This window comes from Lactuca virosa, chromosome 5 (assembly GCF_052849685.1).
Source record: "Lactuca virosa cultivar CGN04683 chromosome 5, Lactuca_virosa_CGN04683_v6, whole genome shotgun sequence".
In the NCBI taxonomy this organism is placed as follows: Eukaryota; Viridiplantae; Streptophyta; class Magnoliopsida; order Asterales; family Asteraceae; genus Lactuca; species Lactuca virosa.
The window spans coordinates 425,961,780-425,972,231 of NC_136430.1; the positions used below are offsets into that span (position 1 = coordinate 425,961,780).

General features: G+C 35.0%; 1 pseudogene across 1 annotated transcript; it reads left to right on the forward strand.

The window, feature by feature from the left end:
• The first annotated feature begins 299 nt into the window (after positions 1 to 299).
• LOC145114108 (protein FAR1-RELATED SEQUENCE 5-like) lies at positions 300 to 7,735 on the forward strand (annotated as a pseudogene). Its single transcript, XR_013710939.1, has 9 exons — positions 300 to 742; positions 1,099 to 1,155; positions 1,224 to 1,330; positions 4,528 to 4,695; positions 5,058 to 5,487; positions 5,538 to 5,887; positions 5,992 to 6,250; positions 6,391 to 6,960; positions 7,124 to 7,735. The product of XR_013710939.1 is annotated as a protein FAR1-RELATED SEQUENCE 5-like (transcript).
• Positions 7,736 to 10,452: the final 2,717 nt, after the last annotated feature.

Below are 10,452 nucleotides of genomic sequence, written 5' to 3' on the forward strand. Positions count from 1 at the left end.
GGGGGGTGATGATCCTTTTGATATACACAACTTTACTTTCTGTTTCGGAGGAGCATATAGGGAATGTAGCATTGCTGAATTAGTATGGAGGATGGGTCTCTACAATAGGTCTGAGGCCATGACAGAAGCTATTGGTACATTTCTAGAACATTGTCATAGGGAGTTTCCAGATAGGGTTAATGGACCAAATTGGTGGACAACAATTGCAAACAGGGTGTATATTCCATCGGTGACAAGAGGGTAGTATCCGGTCACCGGTCCACCGACTCATTCACCGGTTCATCTGAAGCACAATCTATATGAGGAAAGACGATGACAAGATTCCAAACCTTGATATATTTTTCTTATGGAGCATCATCGTGCCCAACACCTTTTGTAATATACCATATTGCTTGGCGAAGTACTTGGCGGAGAAAGGGGTAAAGGATAGGAAGGCATCACAAATTTTTGGGGGCATGTTTGTGACAAATTTGGCGAGGTCATACAGGATATTTGAGGACGGGGCCGAAATTTTTTTAACAATGATGCACACACGCCCATTTAGTCCTCTTCTATACGAAAGGGTGAGAATTGTAGAAGACAATGGCGGGGGATATATTTCTATCATCGATGATGATGATGTTTTTGTACCGGAGGAACCGGGAAGAAGAGTTCGGCCTCGACCCGCACCCGTGCATGAGGAGCCACCTGTGATACCCGTTGAAGATGAAAGGCCAATGTACCCATACAACTTGTCCATGAGGCAATTTCAAAACAATTTGGCCCGTGGGGTGAATCACACCCATATGACCTTGGAATTTATGATGAGCCAAATGAACATGCAACGCCCCAATTCTCATCCTCCATATCCGTACATTCCATGTTGGGAGGATATTTGGAGAGATAGGAAAGGAGGAGCCGGAGGAAATGGAGCTAGAGGAGAAGAAGAAAATGATTAATTATCCTTTTCATTTTATTTGTGTTTGAGTGTTTGACACAATTTTTATTTGTTTTGTGTGTTTTTATTTGTTTTGGTTTGTTTGGCTTTAAAAATTTCTAGCAAGTAAGATAATTTAGGAACTTTAAATTTAATAGTTGTTTTTCCTTTTTATTATGTAGTTTTTTTGTTTTTGATCTTGCAGAAGTTAGGTTGAGAATAGAATGGAAAATTAAAGTGTGAGAGGATAAAGTGAGGGGTCGATTCGTTAACGAGAAAATTAGAAGACTTTGAGCGATATTTTTAGTCCGGTCATTTTGATTGCTAAAGAGAGTCAAGTTACTAAAGAATATAGAGAGGTGTATTACATTAATACCCTTTTTGACCAAGAAATCGGACCTGAAGCAGAAAGGAGTAAAAATCACATCTGAACCTTCAACGTCGAGGTCAAAACCGAAACTCGGTGAGTTCCAGAGGAAAATCGTGATTTCTTTACGAGTTCAATTTCAACACGATGAGTTGTCCAATTACAACTCGGTGTGTTTCTGCTCAATCAATTTTTTTCGAGTCAACGATTTGATTCCATTCGGGGCGGGCATTGTCATTATTTTTGAAGTCCAATTTCAAGGCTTTCCAATAGTCTTTTTCCAGTACATTAGGAGTTGTACCACACAAGACGTTTGACACCCAAGGCATGGATGAGTTGTTCCCATGCCAAAGTCAGTTGAAGATGGAGCTCGAAAGAAGAAATATCAACCTCGCCACTTCTATCCCAGGGGAGTCTGCTCCAATTCTCTCTTTATATTTTATGTTCTTTATCATGCATAACATGTGTAACATCCCCCTCTTAAAATAGATTTTGCCCTCGAAATCAACTCCCGTTTCTACTTCATGATGCACTCCCCCACAGCAACTAAGATGAATAAAAATCCACATAATCAACCGGTCTCCGCTTCTCGGCCAAACGCCGATACTCTAATCCCGCACCAAATGGGCATCAGCGTAATAAAAACTAACTGATCTCATATTGAACTGAACCACACCCTTACTTTGCTCCGATAGCCCACCTGAGTTATCCACTATCAACACTGGGGATCATCCCCAATCAGACGATAACAGACAAGCAAGCCCTCAACCTGAGCTTTTAACACCTTATACTTAACAGAAGGCTCAGATAATCCTTCGAGTAGAAGGTTCATCCCTACAGCGGTTAGACTCAAATGATAGTTGCGTAATAGGGTCAAATCAATTACTCTGAGATTATTTAATCCAAACTGCAGGTGACTTAGCACATTCGATCTACAAGCTACTCCACACACATGAATCCCCAAATCACTAATACTGCCCGAAGCATCATGATGCCTCCTATCTGCTTTCCAAAGGTAACCGAGACCTACCTGGTCTCAACTTATCTGCTAACTATTTGGAATACCGGATTCTTGTTCAGTTGTTGAGCCAAAGAACAACCTCACAGTCGCCCCATGCGACTTCCGAAAGAAAACTTCGACCGGAAATAATTACCCGAAGCATCTCGACACCAAGCCCGATGCTAAGCTAAATGCTACAAGACCAACTGTAGTCTTACCTCATACCCGGTCTCCCACGACCTACCAATCCTCGATTCCAAACATGTTGTGGATCTCTCAAAGCCTTGCGAACAGACCCGCCTTGGCCTAAATCATCTGAAGGAATCCTCGAGCAAGTTACAGATCTACCGCAATCTCATCGCTGAACAGGGACCGGTGAATGCTACGAGCCACCCCACAGTCTTACAACACTCCCTAATTAACTGAACACTGGTGAATGCTCCGGGCCACCCCGCAGTTTTACAATACCCCTACACTAACCGCTAGCTAATGAATGCTACCGGCCACCCCGCAGTCTTATGACACTTCTACACTAACCGTTAACTAGTGAATGCTAGGGGCAATCCACAGTCATACAACACTCTTCACTGCCACTACCGCCGCCTAATGCCTTATCGCTAATCTATCAATCTGAACACCGTCCGGATTCAAACACACAACTAATCAAACTCGAATCATGACTGGAACCCCACCTCGGGTTTCCCTTCCCAAAGCATGCTAACTGAAACGAAGAAGATGCGAACCCAATGTTGGGAAGTTTCCCGAACTCCCAACTCACACCATACTCCATCCAGACATCCACTTGGGTTGCCCTCCTCCCCAGGGGGGGATGCGAAACTCACCCTAGTTTCATACCTGCTTCTGATCCTGAACACCTGAACGATTCTCCCCTACTTAGATTTGACTAATTCTTCACAGCACGTGAGAATTGAAGGATTCCCAATCCTTCTTACCCTCTACTAATCAAACTGCTGACAACCTGTGCTTACCAATGCTAGTGCTCCATCACCAGCCAAACCCAAAAGACCACACAACCTTTAAAGACCAGATGAACACTTTCTGAGTCCTAGCGAAACTGATAACCCCCGATGCCTTCAAAGGATACCGCACTCAAATCTTGAAGTCCAATTAACCGATGCTCAAACCAAAACCTCAGCAATAGACCACTTCCCTTGGCGCTTCCAAAAGCTGACCCAAGCACAATGGCTGAAATCACTGAACCCTGACGATGCTGGACAACCACCCCGCTAAACCTTGACCGAAGACCTTCCATATAATTCCCTTGAACCGATCTCGACCATAAACCAAGATAACATTGAACACTCCAAACCAGCTAAAAGGGAAACGACCTTTCAATAACCACTAATAATTCATGGCATGCAAATGGCATATTGTTGGGATTTTGTATACTACAACATCCTATGGTGCACATATAACCCTAAATGCTTTGGATCTATGTTTTCTCTAATTATACATGCAATATTGTTTCCAAAGCATTAAGCCTACAACTAGCATACAAATGATATATTTAACATAAAAATAAGTTATAGAATTACCTCTTGTTGTAGCTTGTTGTGCTTTGGCCTTTAAGAACTTAGCACCCCAAGTGTGATGCCTCAAACGGTTCACAACACACCATGGACAAAGGAGAATTTGAGAAGGAGTATACTAGCACTCAAAAATCGGCTCTATGATCTCCAAGATCACTTGTGCAAAATTTGTGCAACTTGTTCAACCAAATTTAGGCTATAGGGTGTCATATATATATATATATATATATATATATATATATATATATATATATATATAGGAATCAAAGAGTCATGGATAAACCCTAATCCATACACTTGGGCTTGTAATGGACTAACACATTATGGGTTCTTACATAAGCTTAGCGCATCACTAATCCACCATGGATTTTTAGCCCAACCTATATATATATATATATATATATATATATATATATATATATATATATATATATATATATATATATATAGGAGTAGGATATTCCATAAGGGATATTATCCAATATTTCATATAATTAATATAATTAATAATTCATATAATATAATTAATAATTCATATATTATCCAATATTATGTATCTAAAATTAAGGGATATTCCATAATTATCGTTGATTTAAGGACACAGTTTCTATGTAATTTACGGTTCTTAGTCCATCCACAATTGCATTAGTAACATCGATTATCGTTGAAGATAACAATCTATACGTTTGTTAAGCCAAAACAACAATTTCAGACTGGTTTGATTATAGTAGCGACGATACCGACGATGATGATCAATATGGCGATCAATCAATCAAAAATAATCAAAATTATGAAGACGATTACTACCAATCGGATGATCAATCTAGCGGAAGAAATCAATACTCTGATAATGCGAGTGAAGGTAACATTATCAATATCATTTACATACAAATCGTGTATTACAATCATCATTTACATACAAATCGTGTATTACAATCATCAATGAATTTGGATATATATATATATATATATATATATATATATATATATATATATATATATATATATATATATATATGATGAATTCTGAACGTTTATATAACGTTGTTTTTTCTATTATTTTATTATAATGCGTGTACTTGATTGAGTAAATATGTGTTTATGATTAATCATATACGATTGATATAGTAACTAATGAATGATGGTGTATGTGACCAAATGGTTTACACTGTTTATTAATTGTTGATAATCATTGTTGGTTGTGTTTGTTGTCTAAAAAAACAGGTACAAATGGATCTAATTTTGAAGAGGAATCATTCAATAGTAATGTTGTTGACTCGCCTGGTGGGAAAACCAAGTTGTGGAAACCTATTGTTCCTAAAGAATTTATGCCAGATGTAGATGCTACTTATAAATCATTAGAGGAGGCGGTTGAAATGTATAAATTATATGCAGATAAAGCAGGTTTTGGTGTCAGGTTAAATACAGTAACGAGGTTTGGTGACAAAACCATTAAAAAAGGTATGTAGTGTGCAACAAAATGGGTAAAATACGTAACAGATCAACTGACACTTTGGATACTGGGGGAACCGGAAGGAATAAACGAAACTCAAACTTCAAAATAACGAACTGCAAGGCATTGATAAAGTTTGAACGACTACATATGGGAACTAATGCTTGTAAAATATATGAGTTTGAAGAGAAGCACAACCACCCCTAGAAACTAAAGAAGAAAGACGGTATTCCAAACGTGCATGACGACTTAGTTATAAAGACAAGGAGTTTATAGTGCGTTCCTCAACATCTAACATTGGTGCAACAAAGGCACATAAGTTACAAGCTAGTTTGCAAGGAGGTTATGAAAACGTTGGCCCTGAAGTAATTGATTATAAAATTTTTAGAAGGAAGATGGGAAACATTATAGGTGACAAGGATGCACAGCTAGTTGTTAACAAAATGAACATGAGGAAAGATGAGTTACCTAACTACACATTTGAGTATAAATGTGTTGATAGTGTGCTAAACGCAATGTTTTGGGCGGATGAAACCGATAAGTTATATGACAAGGAGTTTGGAGATGTGATCTCATTTGATGCTACATTTCGAACAAATAAGTATGATCTTATAGTTTTATATTTTTTACTTTAAATATAATTATTGTTGTTTTTTGAGTTTATAATAACTGTTGAATTTGTTTTTAATTAACTTTTTAATACAGGCATGGAATGATTTTTATGCCGTTTACAGCCATTGATAACCACAAACGTTCAATAAACATTGGAGCAGGTTTGTTAAGCAACGAGTCAATAGAATCTTATCGTTGGTTGCTTGAAGCTTTTTTGAAAGCACATGGAAAACACCCTCAATTAGTGTTAACAGACCAAGATCCAGCGATTCTACAGGCGGTAGAAGCAATATTTCCTAATTCTAATCACCGATTATGTATGTGGCACATCATGAAAAAACTACAAGCTAAGGTGTGTATATTTAATTCATAGTTAACACATATTATGTTTTATTCAACAATGATTTCAACAGTTTATGTTTTCTCAAAAATTATTAGCACAGATCCTCTTTATTCATAGATCATCTTATCAACTTGTAATGTTTTTTTTAGGTTTCAGCGGATCTTCTGAAAAACACTGATTTTCGAAAGCGTTTTACTAAGCTTGTTTGGAATGTATATATAGAGCCTAATGTCTTTGAATCAAGGTGGAAACTTCTTATGAGAAAATTCAAACTACAAGAAAAAAGATGGTTCAAAGACATGTACAAGGATCGAAAGCTTTGGATTCCAGCCTATTTTAAAGACATGCCACTACATGGTCTGATGAAAACTACTTCAAGGTCTGAAAGTGTAAACTCATTTTTTAATAAATACTCTAACTCAGGTAATTTGCTTATTTATTTCATGATGAACTATGACACCGCAATTGGAAAGCAACGAAATGGTCAACAGAAACTAGAACATGATACAAAAAATGCAAAGCATGAAATGACGCTTCCAACTGGATTACTAGAACATGCAGCTGCGGTTTACACTAAAACCATTTTCTATGAGGTCAAAAAGGAAATATTTAAAGCAGCCTGGTACTGTTCTATTGACAGTGTTGAAATGATTGATAGGTGGCAAGTTGTTATGATTACACAAACAGATAAGAGCAAACAATTGAAGATAAAATGCAAGGTATTATTCATATTTGACCATATATTCACTGATGATTACACAAGTATATAATATCATTTGAATTTAAATAAATAGTACTAGTTTAAATATTATGTAATAACCACCAACTAATATGTTAATTCAACCACTTACTGACATATATTATTTTTCATCTACAATGTAGGTTGAACTAAAAATGCCTGAAAAAGAAGTTAAATGTTCATGCAATCATTTTATACGTACTGGCATTTTGTGTTGACATATTTTTGCTGTCTTGAAAAACAACCATATTGAAGAGATTCCAGAGCAGTATATTCTCAGAAGATGGAGAAGGGATGCAATTTCAAGCCATTTGCTTGCCATGAAACATGTTGCAATGGAAACAGAAGATGACACCTTTAAACTTCTAACAAAGTCTTACAGTAATATTAAATACTGCTTGGATCATTTCAAAAAAAATAAGGAGAAATTGTTGGCTTTTGTTGAGAACACACATAAGTTGAAGCAGGCAGCAATGGAATTTGGTTGTTCAAACCAATCATCATCTGATAATGATGAAGAAGAAATTATTCGGATGCTAGGAATACGCAGCATTCCTGATGAAATAAATATACATCCACCTTCATCAATATGTAACAAAGGTAGTGGAACTAAGAAAAGAATGGTTAGTGCCACTGAGAAAGCTGTTGCAGCTGCAAAGAAAAAAACTAGAATTTGCACAGGTTGCAATCAATATGTTAACCATAATTGGAGGACTTGCAAAGTCAGACTTGCACGAGAGTTAAAACAACCTTAAAATGGCCCATAGATTTGCCTAATTGCTTTTCTTTTTTCTATTAGATTTATGAATAAGAAGATGTTTCTATGCTGCATTATGTTATTTTAAGACACTTTTATATCATTTATTGACTTATTTTACATGTTTGATTGTTGATATACTATTTCATGTTTGTTTTTTCATATATTTTAGTCATAAGTTTAACAACATTCAACTTTTAACCCTTTCTTATATTCGATAATGAATACTATTAAAAATACATCAATGAATCATAACAGATTAATGCGATGAAAATTGTGAAATACTCTCTTTTAACCCTTTCTTATATTTAATAATGAATACTATTAAAAATACATCAATGAATCATAACAGATTAATGTTATGAAAATTGTGAAATACTCTCTTTTAACCCTTTCTTATATTCCATAATGAATACTATTAAAAATACATCAATGAATCATAACATATTAATGCTATGAAAATTGTGAAATACTCTCTTTTAACCCTTTCTTATATTCAATAATGAATACTATTAAAAATACATCAATGAATCATAACAGATTAATGCTATGAAAATTGTGAAATACTCTGTTATTATGTCAAATCAGTTTTGGTTTACAATAGATTGATTTTTCTATTCTAGAAAATATAATATTAACATCAATCATTATAGACTATTGATTTAGTCATTTCAATTATAAAAAGATTTTATTAAATTTAGTTAGTAGTATATCATATTAACAAATGTTTGTAAGTAAGAATCATAACCGAATAGATATTATAATCACAAATGAATAACATTATTCAAAATACTTTAGAACAACACATCATAAACTAACAATAATCTTCACATGATATCAATCATGTTAATCATAATGGTTTGACATAAAAAATATATTAACTATAAATAAAAAGTTGGAAATATTACTTAACATTCCATTACTAAATTAGCAAACCAAAAGGAACCATTGTACGTTCTATAAGCAAAGTTAATATTCTTAACATACAAAACCATTGTTTTAAAGATATCCAAAAGAAACCATCAAAGTCATAACTAAAGTAATATCCTGAACATAATTAACTAAAATCATCCACTCTTGTGTGAATTTGTTCCTTTGCAATACTCAACAGTTCAGAGCGTTGTCTTGCAGGAATCTTGTGGAATTCATCAACCTTTTGACGCACATAATCATTATGCACATTATATTCATGAGTGATGATTTTGTATAAATATTTTGTCCTCAACTTAGCAAGTTGATCATCTTGTGCCATCTTGAACCCAACTTTAAACTCATTCATACTTCCACCCATATATGTTTCCATGTGACGCATTGTAAACACACCACAATCAATGTGGTTGTTTATTGTTCTCCAAGTCATTTCCAGTCTATGTGGCATCGCATGTGAAAACATCTCAGTTTTTGGATGATTCTGAGACTTTAAGTAATCAAGTATGCACATTTTCTGAAAATGTAAAAAAAAATTGTCAACATATATGAAATGTTATTTACTAATTAATATAACTTTTAGTGATCACTTACGATGATTTGGGGCAATTGACCATATCTCACATCAATATGATCATCAACTTTGCTGTTGTCAATGATTACAAACTCTGGATGTTGTAGATTGATCACAAAAAGGAAAATGTGGAAGGAACGGACAACCGGTAGGAAAAGCTGCAAAATATATTCATTTAAATGTATTCAATTTATTTTATATTTATTTGTGATTATTAATAAATAAACAAAAAAATATGTTGAGATCTGTAACTTACCAATCCAACATAACGTAGGGTTGAGTCCATTTTTTCAATAGAAAGCAAAAGATTCTCAAGGAATTTAGCTCTGCGTTCACTTTCAGTTAAATTACCTTCAAGATACGAATTCTGTAGTCCGGTTTTAAAAACTCATTAGTTTTTTTAAGAATTTGTATTTAACATATAGTTTAATCAACATTGAATAATACTAAAGCATACCGTCAACTCCGTCTTGCAATAAACTCTCAGAGGCGATTCTGGTGCACGCTTACTTTCATCGAGATTCAACAATTGACACCAACAATCAATCACATGACCAAATAGTTCACATGTAGGAAAAAAGCTTTTCAGGTGAAACCTCTGAGCAGAAAAACCATCGAGAGTGTGGAAAACTATATCACTGCAAAAAACGTGACCAATTGTTACTTATTTTAATATTTAACCAAATAAAGTAAGTAACTTTAAACATATTTAAATGTAACTTACGTTGGCTCGCCGTCGAGAGAGAATATCCATTCTGCTAATCGTTCCTGTCCCCTCTTCTATTAAACCCTTTTTCTTCATTCTTGAATGGTACTACAGACAAAGGTATTGGCATTTCTATTTTAGATGGTGGTGTACTCTGAAAAGACTTTCTTCTAGATTGATTCACAAAGTCTGCATAATCCTTTGATATCTGAATATTACAGTTTGCTATCGGTGAGTTGTCAAACTGTTTGTGAGATGTTGCTAGAATTAGTGTACGTTCAATTTCAGCCTCGTTATCATACCACCATTGAGATTGGACTGGTTCCTATGATGCTGAAACTTCATTAAATAGGTCATTTAATTTGTTTTTCCATTCTTTGACCAATTGATTCTCAGGGTATTTCTTGACAGTATCATTTATTTTATCTTCCAACACTTTCTTTCGATGCATGAGCATGTCGTGCATCTCCTTTATTGTTGAAAGAGTGGCCTATTAAAGTCAACACGA